The sequence below is a fragment of the Lepidochelys olivacea genome (assembly GCF_965140295.1).
Source record: "Lepidochelys olivacea isolate rLepOli2 genome assembly, chromosome: 7".
In the NCBI taxonomy this organism is placed as follows: Eukaryota; Metazoa; Chordata; order Testudines; family Cheloniidae; genus Lepidochelys; species Lepidochelys olivacea.
In genome coordinates, this window is record NC_140417.1 from 17,608,768 (window position 1) to 17,618,560 (window position 9,793).

The window sequence follows — 9,793 nt, forward strand, 5'->3', positions numbered from 1 at the left end:
AAAATTGAAACAACTTGTTAATCAAAAAGATCAGAGGCTACCTAATGCTGCTTATTTTTGTCTGCTTCTGTGCTGTTTGATGGTTCTGGCACATAAAGGCAAAAGGCATTTACAGCACTGGCCGTATATGTGCTAACTTTTGAAAAGAATGCTGCACAACCTGCAGCAGCTCTAAGAATGTTACAATCAAAGCAATATCATAGGCTGTAATGCTATAGGAGGGGGAAAGCAGGGAGATGGGGATAATGGAAACATCACACTCATATTTGTCCCCCCACTATATACCCTCAGGTTATTGACTGAAAAATGCCTCCTCAAGTCAGCACTGGGTTGTTATAACAGTCTAATGGTGGTGTTGTGGATGAAGAGATGATGTCTGGTTATTTGGAAAGCAAATACTCCTGGGTAAGGCAAACACAAGAAAGAAGCCAACTTACAACTCTCTGTGAAGGAACACTGAGAGAAGTTTCTGTAACCCCCTCTGCAGCAGATGGAAGAACAGATCCCATTGCTAGTGCCAGTGGGACTCTCTTTCAGGAGGATGGAGATGAAGCAATAATGGTACAGCTAGCAGCCAACATCACGTTCAAACTAACCGAGTACAGCTTCTTTTCCCACGTGGAATCCAAATTTCTGAGGCTTATGAGATGTCTACCTCAGTGTCAGAAAATTAGTGCCCTATCCCTGGGGAAGTATCTATTAGTTCTGCCTGAACCAGAGTTGTCTCTTTGCACGCAAAGGGCATTAAACAAAGGGGAAAGGAAAACAATACCAAACCTTTGTGTTAGCTTTTATTTGTGACTAATAAAAGTAACTTTCAAAGGTTAAATAAAGCATGTGAATGATAGCTAGCCAAGTGATTCTTCGTTTTATGCCCTATAAAAGGACCTCAGCTTCAAATTAATTTTCCAGAGTGACATTCCTCACCTAGGATAAAGCAAAGAACGCAGGGAGCTGTTTGATGAAATTGAGGTCTAGGGTAATCAAACATCTTTATGCTTGTTGTTATTCGTCTGGCAGATCTGTATCTGCTGGTAGCTCTTATTTTACTCTCTGCTCCAGGAAGATCCTGAACAAAGGGGTGAGAATAACCCTTGTTGCTAGCACAAAACCAGAGAAGATCTGGATTTCAGAACACCTGCTTTTGCAATGTTTACTTAGGCAACAGCAGGGTGACCAACAGCTTGGGTGTACAGGCACAGTAAGGTGAGCTGCAATTGGTGACAAATATTTGGAAGGCTCTTGGGTAAAGCAACAGAGTGAAGAAGGCTTCAAATCTTCTCTGATTCATCTCTTATGCAACTCTTACCTTTCAAGATATGTCTACCACACTGTGATAAAAAACTAGGGCTGTTGATTAATCGCAATTAACTCACAAAAATTAATTGTGATAAAAATTAATCACAATTAATCACACTGTTAAACAATATACTACCAATTGAAATTTATTAAATATTTTTGGATTTTTTTTACATTTTAAAATATATTGATTTCTATTACAACACAGAATACAAAGTGTATGGTGCTCACTTTATATTATTTTTGATACAAATATTTGCACTGTAAAAATGATAAAGAAATAGTATTTTTCAATTCACCTCATACAAGTACTGTAGTGCAATCTCTTTATCATGAAAGTGCAACTTACAAATGTAGATTTTTGAATGTTACATAACTGCACTCAAAAACAAAACAGTGTAAAACTTTAGCGCCTACAAGTCCACTCAGTCCTACTTCTTGTTCAGCCAATCGCTAACACAAACAAGTTGTTTACATTTATGGGAGATACTGCTGCCTGCTTCTTATTTACAATGTCACCTGAAAGTGAGAGCAGGCATTCACATGGCACTTTTGTAGCTGGCATTGCAAGGTATTTACATGCCAGATATGCTAAACATTTGTATGCCCCTTCATGCTTCAGCCACCATTCCAGAAGACATGCTTCCATGCTGATGATGCTCATTAAAAAAATAATGCATTAATGAAATTTGTGACTGAACTCCTTGGGGGAGAATTGCATGTCTCCTGTTCTGTTTTACCCAAATTCTTCCATATATTTCATGTTATAGCTGTCTCGGATGATGACCCAACACATGTTCATTTTAAGAACACTTTCACAGCAGATCTGATAAATGCAAAGAAGGTACCAATGTGAGATTTCTAAAGATCGCTACAGAACTCATCCCAAGATTTAAGAATCTTAAGTGCCATCCAAAATCTCAGAGGGATGGGGTGTGGAGAATGCTTTCAGAAGTCTTAAAAGAGCAACACTCAGATGCAGAAACTACAGAACCCGAACCACCAAAAAGGAAAATCAACCTTCTGTTGGTGGCATCTGACTCAGATGATGAAAATGAACATGCGTTGGTCTGCTCTGCTTTGATGGTTATCTAGCAGAACCCATCATCACCATGGAAGCATGTCCTCTAGAATGGTGTTTGAAGCATGAAATGACATATGAATCTTTAGTGCATCTGGCATGTAAATATCTTGCAACTCCAGTTACAACAATGCCATGCGAATGCCTGTTCTCACTTTCAGGAGACATTGTAAACAATAAACGGGAAGCATTATATCCTGCAAATTGTAACCAAACTTGTTTGTCTGAGTGATTAGCTGAAGTAGGACTTAGTGGACTTATAGGCTCTAAAGCAGTGGGGGGAACCTGCGGTCCATAAGGGTAATCCGCTGGCGGGCCATGAAACAGTTTGTTTACATTTACACGGCCACCCACAGCTCAGAAGCGACACCGGGAGCTGTGGGCGGCCTTGCAAATGTAAACAAACTGTCTCACGGCCCACTAGCGGATTACTCTGATGGGCCTCATGCAATCCAAGGGCCGCAGGTTGCCCACCACTTCTCTAAAGTTGAACATTAGTTTGTTTGTTTTTGAATGCAGTTCTTTTTTGTACATAATTCTTTTTTGTACATAGTTCGACTTTCATGATAAAGAGATTGCACTACAGGACTTGTATTAGATGAATTGAAAAATACTATTTCTTTTGTTTTTTACAGTGCAAATATTTGTCATAAAAATAAATATAAAGGGAGCACTGTACACTTTGTATTGTGTTGAGATCAATATATTTGAGAATGGTATTCTATTATTGTTTAACAGTGCGATTAATCATGTGATTAATTGCAATTTTTTTTTAATAGCTTGAAAGCCCTATAAAAGACCCATGGCACTGAGTATCAGAGCGTGGGTCAGCCCATGGGGCTCAGTCTGCCAGGAGAAAAAGAGCAGTGTAGACAAATTCAGACTGGAAACAAAGGTGTAAGTTTTTAACAGTGAGAGTAATTAACCATTGGAACAATTTAGCAAGGGTCGTGGTGGATTCTCCATAATTTTCTCCATAATTCTCCGTGGTGTATTCTGGCAATTTTTAAATTAAGACTGGATGTTTTCTCTAAAATAGATCTGCTCTAGGAATTATTTTGGGAAAGTTCTATGGTCTGTGTTACATAGGTGGTCAGATTACATGATCATAATGGTCCCTTCTGGCCTTGTACTCCATGAATCTTTGTATGACCATGTGTTTTATTTCACTGGCTAGTGATTGGGACATTAAAATAAATAAATGAATGCAAAAAATTGTCCCCATTTTTTGATCAGCTCTGGTCAGAATAATATCCACTGGCTGATTCTGTAGTCAGGAGTACCAAAAGTATATATGAATGTTAGATGATCACAAAATCTTGGTCTCTATTTTATATTATAAATCAAAATCCTTCAGCATGATTGATTAGGTTAATACATAATGTCACGTCTGCTGGCGGTCTCAACAGAGGTGCCAACGACTGAATGGGCATAGGGAATGAGCTCCTTTCTGCCCTATATGTGGTTCCTCCAGCCCTTTGGTATATTAATAAGCTTCAGTTTCCAATTCTCTCAAATCTGGCATTTTGCATAAGACTGAGTTTCACTTCAGAGAAAGCAAGCAACACACATTAAGAAACACACAGTTAAGATGGAAATAAAACATTTGTACTCTGATACCTAGCCACATCAGATGACCATCTTAATGACTTTCCTATTGTGGTCAAGGATAACAAACATTTTTTTCTTCTATTAATCTGTATTTCTTTAGTTTTATGCTTGGTGACACAATCTTAACACTATTTAAATGTGGGTTTGTGTATAATATACAGTAGGTACACAATGAAAGGACAGATTTACATTAGAAAACAGATTAATAAGAGATAGCTGGTACGTTAATAACTTTATAAATTTGCAATCCAGTAGAATACCTGGGAAGCAGTCAAACTGATTCCAAATGACAGGTTTCAGAGTAGCAGCCATGTTAGTCTGTATCCGCAAAAAGAACAGGAGTACTTGTGGCACCTTACAGACTAACAAATTTATTTGAGCATAAGCTTTCGTGAGCTACAGCTCACTTCATCAGATGCATTCAGTGGAAAATACAGTGAGGAGATTTATATACACAGAGAACATGAAACAATGGGTGTTACCATACACACTGTAAGGAGAGTGATCAGGTAAGGTGAGCTATTACCAGCAGGAGAGCGGGGTGGTGGGGGGGGAGCCTTTTGTAGTGATAATCAAGGTGGGCCATTTCCAGCAGTTGACAAGAACGTCTGAGGAACAGCAGGGTGGGGGGTGGAATAAACATGGGGAAATAGTTTTACTTTGTGTAATGACCCATCCACTCCCAGTCTCTATTCAAGCCAAAGTTAATTGTATTCAGTTTGCAAATTAATTCCCATTCAGCAGTCTCTCATTGGAGTCTGTTTTTCAAGTTTATTTGTTGAAGAATTGCCACTTTTAGGTCTGTAATCGAGTGACCAAAGAGATTGAAGTGTTCTCCGACTGGTTTTTGAATGTTATAATACTGTTCCTCAGACTTCCAAATTAGTTAACTATGTGATGGTGAAACCATTTTTGAGATGTTTCTTCTATCTGACCAAAGAAAATCCACCTGGGAAATTTCTAGCATATTCACTGAACATCTGGGAAAATCCTTGAGTATGAACCCAATAGAATATTTACTGTCTCTAAAAAAGAATATGCACCTTTAGGAGGATTTCACCCTCCAAGCATTTCATAATGTAAAACATCACAACACCCCTGTGAAATACACTATTTTACTTTGTAAATGATAATAGCTTGATTTTAAGAGCTGGGTTCCAATTTTGTGTCCACAGTTTTTGCACTTGCCAATAACTGAGAACTTTATAGCTACAGAGGGTGCAGCAGCAGCTTGGTAAAGAGGTTTCCACTTTGAAAATAAAGTCCTGTTGAAGCTTGTTAGTACCTTGCCTGGTTGATACAACAACACTATTGAAACAAAATGTTTCTACATTGTAGAACTGAAACAAGACAGTCCACATGATTTGTTTAGACTTCTTCCCATGAAAATTTTTGTCAAAATCAACACCTTTCTGCACAATGTTTTGATTTAAATGAAACTGCACTTCAGAGCAGAAAACTGTTCCATTAATTTTTTTTCAACCAACTGTGAGTATCCCTGAGCCGGTTCTGAGCCCCATGCACAGTGTGGGGAATATGGGAAGAAAGTGTTTAGAAAGTCTAAGGATCTTTTAGTACTGGCAGATGAGACAGTTAAGTATAAAGTCTGAATCATGTATACACATTTACATTTTGCATGACTTATTAGAGGCTACACTGAAATTTGGCATTCAAATGTCTCAAAAAGAGAAGCACTTGCAGATCCTTCAGTGCAGCAAAGGAGTCAAGGAATAGCAATTTCCAGTCGCTTTTCAGACGTGAGATGTGACCAATACTTTGAACACCGTTCTTTTTTAACTTCAGCAGTGGAAGAAAATGTACCATACAGTTGCTATAGAGATTGGAGACATCACAGAAACTGCCTTGAAAAAAGATCTGTGTGGTCCAAAGATTGTTGGACTTCTTATTGTCGTATATACCTAGACATTAATTAACTATAGTTACTGAAAAGATTCATGAATGTGTTCACTTTTAGTAAGCATATTTGTTGTGTTAAGTGCTACTCTGCATGCCACACTGTGAACTAGTTATGGCATCCAGAGTGCTGAAGATTTTCGACTGTTTTTCCCCCTCATTCATTTGTATTGTTTTAATCCTTTAAAAACCAAACAACACCAGTTTCAACATTTTCAAAGATGCTAAGTGATAACTCCTACATCTCTGGGGGTTAAGGGCACCCAGTAAACTTAGAAAAATCATGCTACTTTTCCAGCTCCAGTACTTATAAGGCCCCCCATTACCACAGTATCTGACCATCTAACAATTTATAATGCATTTAAGTTCAACCACCCCTGTGGACAGAGGGGAAACTAGAACAGAGAGATTAGGTGACATGCCCAAGGTCACAAAATCTGTGGGGGAGCAGGGAACTGAGTCCCACCACCCTAACCACTGGACGATCCATTGCCTCACTTTTCTTCAGGTGCTAAACATTTTCAAACACAGGTGCCTAAAGTTAGCCTAAACTACATCAGGCTCTGCAAGATGAAAGTCAAATGGTTTCAGACTTCACCAGTTCAGACACGTGCATCAAAAGAGAATAAGGATTAACCCCCTTTTCCTCATCCTTAAGGGTTCTGGAATATCAGGGTTTGTGATTTCCCTCTCGCACCTAACCCCTTCCTGTTCATTGTACTCCACTGTATATACATGTCATTCTTTTTTTCATGGTGTGGACCATACTACCATTCCTTTTATGTAAATATGCCAAAGCACCGACATACGTTTAATGGCATTTATTAGAGAATCTTGGTCATGCAGTTATGTTTGTTATTTTAATCCTTGACTTTAACATTGTGATATTTTGTTGCTTTAGCTAGATACCACTGTGGTTTGGTGTCATTCCTCAGAGCCAGGTTTGTCAAAGTGAGTAACTGACATTAAGTATCGCTAGCTTTTTTGGTAGGGTTTTGATGGTTCATTGGTTATATGTTGTCAAACAAATCACCTGATATGTTTATTGCCAGGATCCTGCTTGGTACCCCATACCAATTGTATGCTTAAATTCTGGAACAGGTTAGCTCATAATTCTACACTTAGAACAGTGCAAAAATAAAGTCAAAGCCAGGGAAAAATCTGTGCCTTCAGATGACTATACATGATCTACATTGCTATTTGACTCTGTGTATGTGTGTGTGTGTGTGTGTGAAGCTTAGCGTGCAGATTTTTTTTTAAATTAAAGCTCAGACATACTTCATATCCTGACTCCCATATAAATTCCTTAACAAAAGCTGCCCTTGACTCCCCTAAATCTAGTGTTTTCTAATGAGGTGGGATTTAACTCCAGTATTATTCATTACAGCAGAGCTCATTTCATTACCAGTTTGCAGGAATCATTTCCTCAGTTTCATTATTTTGGAGAGCATGGATAATTTTTTATTCAGCAAAGACTCAAGACTATTCTCTGCATTCAATCATCTAACTCTAGTCCATGATAACCTAATTAACTTGGAGAAAAGATCTTCTTTATTATGCCAAGTTTGTACAGTATATGACGTATTCCTGAGTAAGATGTGAATTTCTGTCTCATCTGCTCCCTTCAGCATCTGCACCACAGGTTTAAAATACAATATTTTAAACCTGTTGCATTAAGAGAAGGCAAGTGACAGGTAATTGAATTCACTAAATGGTCTCAGACTTTTGCCTTCATGGATTGAAATGAACCACTAAGCACTTGCTCAGAATTGTTTCACTTATATTGACTTTTTTTGGTTCAAATTTAATGAATGGAGAAGAATATGCTTACACTTCAGATACTCTTGCCCTAAAGATGGGAGAGGGAGACCCTTGAAAGGTTGACATGTTTGGTTCAATTTGGAATAGCACTTGAATGTTAAGATGCTTCTTCCAGGACTGAGAAGGAGAGTAATTTCCTGTTGGGCTAGAAACACTGTAGTAACTATTCAGCCAAATTTCTATCTGGCTTTCACGGGTGAAATTCTGGCCCCATTGAAGCCAATAGCAAAATTCCAATTAACAGCGGTGGGTCCAGGATTTTATCCCATATGTGCAAAATGCAAAAACGCACTTTCCCTTGGCAGATGTAAATGTATGTGTGCATGCTGATACTTGTATACACTCAAGGCTACATTGTACATCCCTTACTGAAAACAGTGAGGACTTATGCATGAATAGTTGTAAGAAGTCAGTGGAACCACTTGTATGACTACCAACCAACTTGTGTTATATAATCTAGACTGTAAATAGTCTGTCACCTCTGGTGCATGTAACCCTTAGATTTTGTGTGTTCACACTCTAGTCAGTTACTTTTACAGTTAGAGGCTATTGATTATTTCTAGGGAACATGGAAGTGCTAGCGTGTTCACAAGCAAAGTGCACAAGTGTAGGCTAAGTCCTGAAACTCCATCCTCTTCTGAGAGCATAGTTCTGGTGAGATTTCTACTCCTAGCAAAACCATGGAAATGCAGAGATGATCAAAAGTGTAAAAATGACAGAAAGGAAGTTAGTCATGTGTTTTGAACCTCAAAGATTTCCAAATTTGAGAGGGAGTATGGACACGACAGGGGTTCCTAATTGTGCCAGTTCATTCAATTCATACCTAGTGTGGCAAATTGCTGGCACTACTATGATGGGTCTTGCGCTTTCTCTTCTTGGGGGGGGGGTGTTTCAGGGCACCGTTTCTTGCCCCTGAACTGGGGCATTAACTGCCCCACTAGTGTCCTAGAGGAGGGGAGTGGAGAGGGAGGGACCCAGGCCCGCCCTCTATTCCGGGTCCCAGCCCAGGGGCCCTAGGGATAGCAGTAAATCACTTGAACTAGCGGTTCCTTCCCCTGGTCTATTTTCCTCTCCTGCCCTTCAGCTTGTGGGGCTTCCTGCCCTCCCTCTGCACAAACCAGGCATCCCTTTACCTAGGGTCTTGCTCTTCTTAGCCCACCGCAGCACTTCTCCAAACTCTCCTCTGCTTCCCTCCAAACTGCTCTCTCCTCCAACACCAATCCACTCTGCTTCAACTCCTCCTCTTGTCTGATTGAAGCAGGGGTTTTTTATCCGGTGACTGGCTTCAGGTGCTCTAATTGGCTTGAGGTGCTTTAATTAATCTATAGCAAATTTTCTTCCCTCTACAGGGAAGAAGGCTCCCTTCTAACACTCTCCTGCTGCCCTCTAGCCTAGTGCTAACTCACACTAGTTAGCAATCATTTTCAAAAGTATCTTCAGCTTTATGTCCAGTGCTGCAGGATAGTCAAAAGATTCAGACAATCCTATACCAGCAGCTGCCACATTTCAGGCCCTACAGGAATCACTCTGGAGATGTTGTGACATCAAACTTTCTATAAAGCTGAAGCTCTATCTATCTGTCAACATTCAACTCCACATACAGTAGTGAAACGGGTGCTGAGGAAGGCTGAAGAGCAGCAAATTGACATTTTCTACTCATCGTCTTCATCAGTTGTTCCACATTGAAGTATCAGGAAAAGATCAGAAATGAAGATACTGGGATCCTAACCCAGCAACCACCTCCATTAACAGTGGTTCAGTTTCAGTGGCTTTCTTGGATTGTATATATTATGATGAAAGACCAGCAAATTATGAAGCGGGTTTACCCAGGACTGTCATGTGGTCACCAAAAGTTTTGGTGGCATGATAAGATAGCGAGTGGTGAACATAAGCTAAATATCCAGCCAGAGATCAATCCAGATGGTGTTTAATTAAGGAGGTTGCAACTGGATTTCTCATGATGACGAAGAATCACTTTAAAAATAGAAACAAGTAAAAATATTTATGTATTAATCAATTTGATTTTCATTAAAGATGGATTTACTTATGCAACTGGTAGAACCCATT